Below are 12461 nucleotides of genomic sequence, written 5' to 3'. Positions count from 1 at the left end.
AGCGGGAGGCGCAGAGGCTGCGGTCCTGGGCAGGATTGAGTGTTGGGGGGCGCAGACCCGGTAGGGTTGCCAGACCGAGGTCGCTGCCGTCCAGAGCGGGCCCAGCTGTCCGTAATAAACGGGTAGGGTTGCGGGAGGCCCAGATCCGGTCCCTTGGAAACCAAGGTCCGGGAGAGCCTCCAACGCCAGACGATCAGGCCGAGGGACCAAGCCCAGGGACAACAGTGCCGGGCGTGCAGGCGTGCGGGCGTGCGTGGGCCAGAGCCTTCGGTGTGCGTGGGGCGTGGTGTGGCGGCGTGCGCGCACGCGCCAATCACAGGTGCCGCCAGAAGAGTGAGAGCGGAGAGGCCGGGGGAAGCGGAGGGGCGGGCCGGGTTACTAATCCACCCAATCAGGATGCCGCTCCGTCAAGACGTGAGGCTCTCCCGGGCCCCGAGCGCCAGTCGGCGGGCCCGGCGGGTGAGTGCGCGAGGGCAGGGCGCGGGGGCGCGCGGGGGTGGGACTTCCTCAGGGCCCCGGAAGTGGGAGCTGTGTGTTCTCATGCGAACGGGAAGGAGCGTTGGGGATCCGGATTCTCGAGGTTGAGACATTTTCGGGCCCGAAAGGGGAAGAATCCGCTGCCGCCGCCGCAGCCAGCCCGCGCCCGCCCTTCGTCCCTGCGTCCGGCCCGGCCCGGCCGCGCCGCCTCTTCCTGCCGTCTCCCTCCTCGGCTGTCCCCGCGTGTTGCGCGGTCGCCGGGCACCGGGGCTGCGGCGAGGAGCCCGCGGGCGGCCGGTCGGGCGGGGCGGGCGGCGCTGACAGGTGAGCGGGCCTCCCACGGCCACTGGAGAAGCGGCCCAGCTCCCCAGCTTGCGCTCGGACCCGCGCCCGCGCCCGCCTGTCACTGGGCCGCCATCTTCCCGGAGGGACGCGGCCCGCGGCTGGCAGGGCAGGGCCCGGCCGAGCAGGGGAGGACCGGTGTAGGGTCAGGGCCGGGGTCAGGGAGGACGGCGGCTGGTGTCCGGGAGGACCGAGCAGGGCCAGGTCAGGGGTGGGCCAGGGCCTGGGAGGACCAGGGCAGGGCCGGGACCAGGAAGGACCAAGGAGACCAGGGCTGGGGTCGGGCAGCACCAGCAGGGCCGAGGCCAGGGAAGAGTTGGCAAGGACTCAATGGAGCCGGGGCCAGGCCCGGCCAGGCCAACAGCCCGGCTAGGGCCGGGGTCGCTTCCGGGGGCGAGCCCGTTTGGCCTGGCCGGTTCGCTAGTGCAGCCCGAGGAGAAGGGGCTAGGGTCGCGGGCCGCGAGCGCCTCCAGGTCGGGCCAGCCGCGGGGACCCGCAGTGCGGCGGCGGGCCTCGCCCCCTTTGCTCCCGCCGGAGCCCGGGCCGAGCGGCTGCGCTGCTGTCCGGGCAGGGATGGGTCACTAGGGCATCGCATTCCTTTAGAACCAGGAAGTTGGGATCCTGTTGCTCAAGTGTGTGTGTGGTTGGAATGCTCCCTTTTCCTCTCGATAGAATTGAGCAGAGGCAAGATTTGGAGGAGTCAAAAAATAAGTCGCTGTGAAGATTCCCCATGCTCGTCATGGGGCTGGGATTCACAGTCCGCAAAGGAGCAGCTCAGAAGCGTTTGAACACCTGCTTGTCAGTGGTGTCCGATCGGAACTTTTAAAAGAGTTATCCCTTTTTTTCCCGTGCATTGCAACTTCTCATGAATGTAATCGTTCTCCATCATTCTAATGTCAGACATTCTTAAATTTTGGCCGAGATGTAACTTGAGAAAATAACCTGTGGAAAACTCTCTGGCAGCAGCTTCTAGCTGTCCTGTTTGCTGCTCTTTTGCAATGTGTTCAATAAATCTGTGTTCACTCTTGAAAAAAGAAGAAACAGAGAAAACCTGTCTCTTACCTTGCTTCTGTTTAAGGCTTCTCACTGGCAGCGTCCTAACTTAATCATAAAGTGGACATTGAAGTTTTTTTAAAAAGGGGATGATTTTCCTTGACTGTGTAGTGCAATTAGTTTGTAAGTATTGACATTGAATGTAATGCTTTTTAATAGAAGTAACAAAATAGCGACTTAAAGGTGAGCATTGTAAGTAAACGTACATTGTCTTCCTTTTTGAAAGTTTGTTTTAGGGTATTTAGCTGCTCTCATTTTTATTTGTGAGGAATATTTAAAATTTATTTGAAGTTAGTGCTTCGTTGATAATTTGCAAAGACCACAAGCAAGGAGAGAAGAGTGATGCTCACTTATTCTTTGGTGGTCAGATAACATATACATGTGCAATTTCCATACTTCCCCAACCTGCCTGGCTCCCCCTAATTTGCAGTCAGGGGAATTTACAGAAGTTGAGATGGTTGTGGCTTTCCAGTGTTTCTCTATATTTAAGATACAGAGAAGCAGTTTTGTAATCAAGCTTCACTGAGGTTTATTTGAGTTATTCAAGTGTTTTCAGAAAGGCATCATCAGATGAACAAGTTTATTATTCAGCCATGAATTTGATTTGTATACTTCCTTTGAAACTTGCATTGGCTAGAAATAAATTTCACCCTGTATTTTGAGACATTAATGTGAGTTGAGTTGACTTATTTACATGAAAGGCAGGCATGACTTTATACATTAGAATTTAACTTGGGTTTTCTCATCTTGTAAAAGGAGGATGATGATTGTATCAGCCTCATAGGACTGTTGAAACAAACACTTAGATGTGGTCTGGTTTTGCTAGTTTTATTATTACTAAGTTATAATGTTTAACGTTCTACCTTGTAGCGGTTTTATTAACAGTGGTTTCTTTTTTCTCCCTCCCCCCCATCATATGTATCTGAGCAGAGAAAACAAGTTCTGAGGACAATGTATATTTAGAGAAGGAGTTACATTGTATTTGAGGATAGCCAGAGAGAAAATAGCTGAGAATATGAATACAAAGTTGCTTAGTGCTCATTTTACCTTGTTATGTAGAAGAGAAAGTATATGGCAGCGAATTTAAGGATAAATTTGACTTTATTTGCTTTTCCTTGAGATTGCCTTTTGAATTTAATGTAATTTCTAAACATACCCAAATATTTAAATTCTGTGGAAACATTTTAGCCATTTGCTTTTTATGAAGCAATCTTTACATATCCTAAAACATGATTCTAAACTACTCAAGTGCAAGTTGGCGATCAGGTTGTTAATGGTAATTATAAGCTGAGCCTTCAGATAGCTGTGATTACTGGACATAGATTTGCCACAGTATTTGCAGGTTTTGTGGTGATAGATAATGTGGTGGATGTTATTAACCAAGAAGTAACTAACCAGCTTCTTTCACTGTTATTTCAAAGAGTCACGCTGACATTCATATTATCCATCAAGATAGTGGTAACAAGGGATTATAATCCAGGTCTTCCAATTTTAGTAATGCATTATCTTTGTGATGGTCTCTTGAGGTTGTAAAAATGTTCTATGTATAAAGATTTGTTCTTAGTGTTAAAGGTACAAGTTTTAAATATGCTTTCATAATGCATGCTGTGCTCTGGTGGATTTCTCTTGAGGTTTAAGGAAATTCTCTTCAGATTGATAAATGCATGAAAATTTAATAGTATATTTTTGTAATTTCTCCTATAAAACCAACAAAACTTTTTCTAATGGGGAGAAGAAGAAACCACAAACACTGAAATTGTATTTATAGAAAACACATAGTTAAAAATGGGTACTGCTGCAGGGGTTTGCTTGGTTATGTACTTTTGTAGACTTCATTTATGTGACGAGTCCAATTTTTTTCTATAGAGTACGAGTAAATATGGCATTACCTTCTGAGTGGGTTAAACTCACCAGGTTGGAAGTTTAGTTTAATTTAAACTTTTTGGCTCTTAATTATTATTCTTGTTGATATCTTTGGAGCCACTATATTTTCCCTGATGTTATCTTTTATTGGAAAATAAATTTTTTATTAGAACATGGAATTATAAGGTAAAAAGACATTAGGTTCTCTTATGAAGAGAAGGAAGATAAATTCCAACTCAGAACATTTTTTGCCCTTACCATTCTAATGCTTTCTTTTTCCTGTGTGTAAATATCTTCGTTAGAAACAAGGGAAATTAATAATTCAGTTAAGTTCCTTCCCTTCTCTTCCTTGTCCCCTTCCACCTACCTCACAGGCCTTTTGTCCCTTCAGTGCCTTTGAAACTTGTCTTTTCACTATTTTCTGTTGGAACTGTCATGACTCCTATTTTAATCATGGAGGATTTGATGTATTCTTTCATAGTCTTGTTCTTTCTTGGCTGTCAGTCCTCCTGCCTCTGCTAGTGAGGCTTGTTTCAGCGAGTACATTGTAATATTGAAAATATTTCATGATACCATAAATTTGAACACGTGCTCCTTTGTTAGTGAATATTTGGTAATCAATGACATGAGACTGTCTTCACTGAAAATGTTCTTTGTGAAATCTGATGTGTATAAATTTTGACTTAAAAACTTACTTTTATGTTTCTGATACAAATATATAATATTTTTGTTTACACAAATCATTTTTAGTCACATTATAGCCAGAAACTGCCTTAAAGTCCTATCCTATTTCTTGGCCCTTTTTAGAAATTGATCAGGGCTACCTTGTGGCATAGTAGCTGGTTGTTGCTTGGGATGCCCTCATATGGGAGCCCTTGTGTTCCAGTCCTGCCTCTGCTTCAGCCCAGCCTTTCAGCTAACCCTCTGAGGCAGCAGGTAGTAGTAGTTAGATCCCTGCCACCCATGTGGCAGACCTGGATTGAGTTCCAGGCTCCTGGATTCAGCCTGGCCCAGCCCTGGCTGCTTAAGGCACTTGAGGAGTGAACCAGCAGATGGAAGGTATTTTCTCTCTCTCTCTGCTTTTCAAATTAATTAATGAATTTAATCTTTTTGAAAAAAGAAATTGATTAGGACTGTCCCAGGCTCCTGACTACAGCATGCCTCGCCCTAGGTGACTGTAGCTCCTCTGCATCTTCCTTCCCTGTCCCACCTCGAGTTGAACCGCTGCTTCTCCTGCCATCATCTTCCCACCTCGAGTTGAACCACTGCTTCTCCTGCCATCATCTTCCCTCCACCACCACCACCCCCACTCCGCCCTCCAACAACCTTTGCTCTTGGAAGTTTTCTTGCCTGTAATTGACTGTCCTCCTTAAAAGTTTAAGCATTTTTATGTAGTTCCTTAACCTGTCCTTAAAAGATATTTCATGAGGTCTTCAGCAATTATTGTCTTAATTGCTGAGGTTCTGCTGCATACTTCTTGGTTTCCATAGCACTGTAAGTATACCTTTGTCTTGTTTAGCACATAATTAATATAAGCTCCTTGGGATGAGATCTTTTTATGTTTGGAACCTCTTTGCTCACACTGGGACCTGGTACACTGTAGATGTTTAGTAAAATTAGTTCAGCTAGAGAGATAAAAGCATGCCTAAAAATATCTGCCACTACAATTTTGGAGAAATTGTTTGCTGATCATATAAGTGTATTTGCATGCTTCCATAAACAAATATGAGAATCTTGGAAAAGGATATACTGGAAAATTTCTTCTAGTACATAAAAATTGTATTCACACAATTTTAACTTTTTTCATAACTACATCTAGTGCATAAAGTGTTTTAGATGGAGTAACCTAACTATGTGACCTCTACATTGTCCTGTTTCAGTCTTGAAAATGTGCCCCCTTTTGACTGTCTTAAAATTTTCTTTCCTCCTTTATTTTGCTTTAAACTTAAATTATGTTAATCAAAATCAATGCAATCACAATATTGAAAATATATTTTTCAGTGGAATTTTTCATATTTTTTTATTCCCTGTTACTCACTGCATCAAGGCCTGATATGAGAAGAGAATTTTAACTTATTCAGGTGTTTTCAATAAAACACTGAAATACAAAGGTGAAAAACAGAACTTTTCTGCAAGACTTGTAGTCTAGAAGGAAATGCCGTGGTGTTCTTCAAGTCATATTACAATGGCATTTAGATACTGACGGTACCTGGGCTTAATGTTTCCTGTGGTCCTGTTATTACAGTTGTCTTGATTGTAGCTTATCCGTTCCAATGCTTGCCTCATTTCCCTCCCTTGCCCTATTTTTCTTCATAATACCTTTCACATTATAATGTGGCATACAATTGATTTATTTTGTGTGTAGTCTGTCTTCTGTTGTTTGGCTGTACACTCAGATTGGAGATTTTGTCTGTTTTGTTCATTGATGTGAACCTAGACCTTAGACTAGTAACTGGCATATAGTATTCACTGAATAATGAATGAATAAATTCCAGGCCTATAATGATGAGCAAAGGGGATAAATTCCCTTATGGTTTGGAGGCAGGTAGACAATCTTATTAAATGGTGAAGTACAGTGTACTAAGAAGTCATGGACCTGGAGTGATGAGGGAGGGCCGGCCTTTTGCAGGAAGTTCTGAGTGGAAGGGTTGGGGTGGGATGAGAGAACAGCCTTGTTAGCAAAGAGCATGATATACTCAATGACTCTGAGGAAGGAATAAACAAAGCATTTTGGAGGAACTAATGTAAACAAGGCTGAAAGAAGGGGAAAGTAGCTGGGAGAAGTAGGTTAGGAGCTCCATCTTACATGGCCTACAAGGTGCTGGGCCGGGTAGGTTGAGAATTTTGCTCTTTATCAGAATAGTTGAAGGGTTTTAAACTGGAGAATTACACGGTCAGAACTGCCTTTCTAAAATGATCCTCTGTGTTAAAAAAAAAAAAAAAGGAGGCAGGAATGGGTACACACAGATGGGTATTACTTGGTGGCAAGGTAGAGGGCCCTCTTCCTTCTGGTTTTCACTCTTCATGGTTGAAAAGGCTGAGCCTCAGTCTAAATGAAGAAGAGCTTGCTTAGAACCCCTTTTGCATTATACACAATCATATATGTTTAAAAAATGCTCTAGTCGTTTTAAAATATGCCTAAAATCTGCTAGCTTTTGTTTATTCCTTTTTTTTTTTTTTTTTTTTTTTTTACTTGCTAGCATTTGTTTAAAGTGTATTTGTTATGTCAGAGATTTTATTAAGGCAAGCTAATTAGCGGATTCTTTTTTAGGAACATCTCTGAAAATGGGAACACTTTGTTTCTACATTTCAAAAAGGTTTGTTTGTTGTCAGTGTTCAAAATAAAGGGATGGAAACCTAATGACTACTTTGATTTACAAGTTTCCTCAGTGATTGTTAATCTATTTGTGATCATGATAAACATTCTTTTCAAAAACTATCAAGACCTTTAAACATTTTCTTTAAGCATTTCATGTTATTTTTCTTTCTCTTGGCTAATTACATTACATGGTTGTGTTTTGTTGTTGAGATCTTATCTGTGTGATTTCTGCCTTATCAGTCCAGTCAAAGGCTGTGTGTGTGTGTGTGTGTGTGTGTTTGGGTCTCTACATAGCTGCGTATGATACTTGTAATCTGTGGCTGTCTGTCTTGTTAGTACTCCCCGGTACTCAGAGAAAACCAGTAACCTTTAGGAAGAACACGGAGTTTTTACTGGATTCATAAAGAAGGAAAGTTTTGTTCGGTTAGGGAACAGTCATGCTTCTTCCTGAGAGGCCAAACCAGACTCTCAGCCTGGCAGCGTGTCTATAGATTACTCTTCCAAAAGAAAAGACAGCATAGTCGGCAGGATTCGAGTGCGCATGGGGGAAACCCCATGGATTGCTACCCCATTGCCTTAACCACTCAGCCATAACTATGTGGTCAGTAACCTTTAAAAGTGGACTTAAAGTCTTTATGGAAAGCTGCCTTTTAAAGGCTACCTCTTCAGAAAGTTGTTTTTTCTTTTGTTTTTAAAGAGGTAAAAACATTCAAACAGTAGTATTTTTGATGTCATGTGGTGTGTTTCTTGAGTGCTGCATGTGTAGAAGCTGATGTGATAGTCTTCTTGGGTGAAACTGCCTGTCATGATTTATGTTTCATATGCCTCAGTGATGGTCGTTGCCAGGCTAGAATGCTTGTTTAGGCTGCTCTTCAGCAGGCCACTTGGAGTAAGACCATTGTGCGAAGGAGTAACTGCTGAATCAGCAATGCAAGTCTTTGCTTCTTCATACCTGAACTATCTAGGGCGGGGAAGGGCCATTAGTGGAAACCAAGGGATAATGCTTGAAGTTCTGTCACACGTGTCCTTGTACACATGTCCTTCAGTCTTCACAGCTTTTCCCATTTCTTTCAACACAGTGATGAACTTTGTCAGAAATCATTAATACTTTTAGGGCATAGTGCAGGAATAGTTAACCCTAAACAGTAAAGGACTTGGAGTAGAAAATAGGATTGCCACATAAAACTGCAGAAGCATCCATACATGTAGAATTAAAAGTGAATTCTCTGTGAACTGGCAAAACTCCAGTTAAGAGTAAACTATTTTCCTGCAGAGTGACTTGGGACTGTAAATGACTGTAAGTTTTGCTATCTTTGAGTCGAGCCCATGGAGACTCTTGGCATACAGTTTGTTTATTTATTTTCAAAGATTTAGCTTTTTTGTCTGAAAGGCAGAATTACAGATAAAGAGGGAGAGATAGATCCTCCATCCGCTGGCACACCCCCAAGTGACCACAACTGCCAGGGCTAGGCCAGGCCAGACCAAAGCCAGGAGCCTTCTCTAAGTCTCCCATGTGGGTTTAGGGGCTCAAGAATTTGGGCTATCCTCCACCACGCTCCCAGATGCTTTAGCAGGGACTGGATCAGAAGTGGAGCAGCTGAGACCTCAACCTGTGCCCATATGGGATGCCAGCACTGCAGGTGGAGGCCCAACTCTACGCCACAGTGCCGGCCCCAGCATAGTTTATTAAAAACTCATAAAGTGAAAGTGTGGTGTGTGTTTTTTAAGTTTTATTTTATTGATTTGAAAGGTAGAGTGATACACATACATCCAGAAATTGGGGGAGATACAGAGAGAGAGAGAGATCGTCCATCTTCAGGTTCACTCCTCAATTGGCCACAACAGCCAGGGCTAGATCAGGCTGATTCCAGGAGCCTTGAACTCCATCCGCGTCTTCCATGTGGGTGGCAGGGACCCAAACACTTGGGCCATCTTCTGCTGCCTTCCAGGTACATTAGCAGGGAGTTAGATTGGCAGAAGAGCAGCCAGGACTCAAACCAGTGTTCTGATATGGGATGTCAGTATTGCAAGCTGTGGCTTAACCCACTGAGCCACAATACCAACCCCTCAAAATGTTTTTCACTGTCATTTTGGTGTGTTTTACTGTCATTTTGGTAATTTTGCTCTATTATTGTATATAGTTCTAGAAGATAGAGTTTTATTTTTTGGGGTTTTTCATTTGTTTTTGTTTGAAATTTTGTTATTTGAGAAGCAGAGAGACAGCTCTGTTAACTGGCTTACTTCCCAAATGTGTAAAATGGGTAGGACTGGGTGTGGCAAAAGCTGAAGATGAGAGCTTGGAACTCAAACCAGATCTCCTATGTGGGTGTCAGGATCCAGTTACTTTCAGTTATCATGATTGCCTCCAAGGATCTGCATTAGCAGGAAGCTGGAGTCAGGACCTGGAGCTAGGTATCAAATTCTAGTACTTTGATGTGGAATGTGGGCATCTTAACTGGCATTTTTTGTTTTATTTATTTTAAATTCCAAAGTCAGAGGGAAAGAAGACACAGACAGGGAGAGATCTCCCATCCATAGATTCATTCCCCAAATGCTGCCAACAACAATCAGGCCAAAGTCAGGTGCCAGGAGCTTAGTCTGGTTCTTTCACATGAGTCATGGTATACTTGAGCCATCCCCTGCTGCCTGTATTAGCAGGAATCTGGAATTGGGCACAGAGCTGGAAGTTGAACACAGGCACTCCGACAGGGGATGTGCTATCCTAAACAGTGACTTAACTGTTATGCCACTTACCCCTAAACTGGCATCCTAGAGGCGGTGCTGTGGCACAGCAGGTTAAGCTACCGCCTACAGTGCAGGCATCCCATGTGAGTGCCAATTTGAGTCCCAACTACTATACTTCTGATCCAGCTCCCTGCCAATGCACCTGAAAAAGCAGCAGAAGATGGCCCAAGAGTTTGGGTCCCTGCACCCACATGGGAGACCCAGATAAAGCTCTTGGCTACAGCTTGGCCATTTTGGCCATTTGCAGGAGTGAACCAGCATGTGGAAGATCTGTCCTTCTTTACCTCTACCTCTTTGTAACTCTGCCTCTCAAATAAGTAAATCTTTAAAAAAAAAAAAATTAAGCAAACTGGCATCTTAACCACTGGACTAATAAATTTTTGCCCCTTTACTATTGAGTGTAAGTTTCTTTTTTCAAAATCACATGAGATTACAGCTCTATAAAAATCTATGATTTGTTTTCTCAAAGTCATCATATGGCCACTAATTGTATTACTGCTAGATAATTTTAAGAACTGGGCAGATAGGGCTGGCATTGTGACAGAACAGTTAAATTGCTGCCCATGATGCTGGCATCCTATGTGAGCATTGGTTCAGCTGCTCCACTTCTGATCCAGCTTACTTCTGATGCACCTAGGAAGGTGGCAGAAGATGGCCCAAGTCCTTGAGCCCCTGCCACCCATGTGAGAAATTTGGATGGAGTTCCTGGTTCCTGACTTCAGCCTGGCCAGTCCTGTTCATTGTGGCCCTTTGAGGAGTGAACCAAGGGATGGAATATCTCTTCTGTTTGTCCATCTGTGTGTGTGTGTGTGTGTGTAACTCTTCAAATCATGTAAGTCTTAAAAACAATGGACAAATAAATGCTAGATCTTTTGATTTACAGTTTGGTATGTGTGGGTGTGGTTAGGTAAACTTGCTGTAAAGAATATATTTACCAAATGTTTAATAATAATTAATATTTAACTGGCCAGAAGAACAGTATAATATTACAGTTGAAGTCTTAAGATTTTAGAGCTCCAGAGACTCAGAAACTGAAACCCACAGAGGTCAAGTTCCTTATAAATACAGACAAGAACTTGGTGCACAGCTAGGGCTGTAGTCCAGTATCCCATTGCACTGTGTTTGCAGAACTTAGGACACTTCCAAGGCATACCCTCCACAGTGGGACTTCAAAAGAAATACTAACATTGATGAGAGCATTAACTTTGTGTATGTTATAGGGTTTTAAGGAAGCATTTTGATATTCTAAAGCAGATTCTCTGTTTTTAAAACATTGATTTATTTGAAAGAATGACAGGAGGAAAGGGAGGGAGAGTAGGATGGATCAGTCTTCTGTGTACTGGTGCTGGCTCACTCCCAGAGGCCTGCAACAATCAGGGCTGGGTCAGGCCAGGCTCAAGTCAAGAGCCAGGAACTATATCCTGGTCTCCCACATGGGTGGCAGGGACTCGAGTACTTGAGCCCTCATCTGCCTCCCAGGGAGCACATTAGCAGAAAGCTGAATCATAAAGTAGAGCTTGGGACTCTGTCCCAGGCACTCTGATACTGGATGCTGGTGTCAATACCCAACCCCAAATAGATTTTAAAGCAGCTGTTATACTGCATTTTTTCAGTGAGTGAAGTAATATATAGTAATGTATTGATTAATGATTGGGATATGTTTCAAGAAGTGTGTCAAGTGCATTGTTTTGTTCTGTGAATATCATGGGAATACTTTTTACAAACCTAGATGGTATAGGTCAGTCCCTTGATGTGGCCTCTTGATGCAGTCGGGAGATAAAGTAAATACAAGCTGTATGAGCCTGCTGCCAGTATAGCATAACATACTGTTTTACAGTATACTTTTTTTGATAAGTGGGAGCACACTCTAATGATAGAAAACATAATTGTAAATGCATAGACCAGCAATAGTTTATTATTATCTGGTATTGTGTAGTATACATTATCATATGTGTTATACTTTTAGGTGACAGCACTGTAGGTTGGTTTGTACCAAAATCACCACAAGCATTGAAGTCATACATTGTGCTGTGACATTATGACACCGTGTTATGATAGCTACAGCATCACTGATAGGAATTTTTCTGCTCCATTATAATCCAGTGAGACCACTATATAATTTGTGGTATGTTGTTGACTGAAATGTCATTATATGACAAATGACTATTTATTACAGGAAAAGTAAAGGTTTTGTCATTTTGGATAATCCATTAACTTTTTTTATGTAAAGGTTTATTTTATTTACTTGAAAGACAGAGTTATGGAGAGAGGTAGAGACGAGGAGAAGTCTTTTATCTGCTGGTTCACTCCCCAAATGGCTGCAGCAGCTGGAGCTGAGCCGATCTGAAGCCAGGAGCCAGGAGCTTCTTCCGGGTCTCCCATGTGGGGGCAGGGGACCAAGGACTTGGGCCTTGGGCCATCTTCTGCTGCTTTCCCAGGCACATTAGCAGGGAGCTAGGGAGCTGGATTGGAAGTGGAGCAGCTGGAACTTGAACTGACACCCATATGGGATGTTGGTGCTGCAGGCTGGGACTTTTTTTTTTTTTTTTAGATTTATTTATTTGAAAGGCAGAGTTACAGAGAGGCAGAGAGAGAGAGAGAGAGAGAGAGAGAGAGAGGTCCTCCATCTGCTGACTCACTCCCCAAATAGCTACAACAGCCA

The 12461-nt window shown here is 43.4% G+C and overlaps 1 protein-coding gene across 1 annotated transcript in view; it reads left to right on the top strand.

The window, feature by feature from the left end:
• Positions 1-702: 702 nt before the first annotated feature.
• Positions 703-12461, top strand: part of LARP4B (La ribonucleoprotein 4B) — a 131359-nt gene continuing 119600 nt past the window's right edge. The window contains exon 1 of the mRNA XM_062211079.1: positions 703-801. The gene's annotated coding sequence lies outside the window, so the exon portion shown is untranslated. The remainder of the gene's footprint in view (positions 802-12461) is intronic.

This window comes from Lepus europaeus, chromosome 14 (genome assembly GCF_033115175.1).
Source record: "Lepus europaeus isolate LE1 chromosome 14, mLepTim1.pri, whole genome shotgun sequence".
In the NCBI taxonomy this organism is placed as follows: domain Eukaryota; kingdom Metazoa; phylum Chordata; class Mammalia; order Lagomorpha; family Leporidae; genus Lepus; species Lepus europaeus.
The sequence above is the reverse complement of the archived record's forward strand: the minus strand, read 5'-3'. Positions and strand labels throughout refer to the sequence as shown.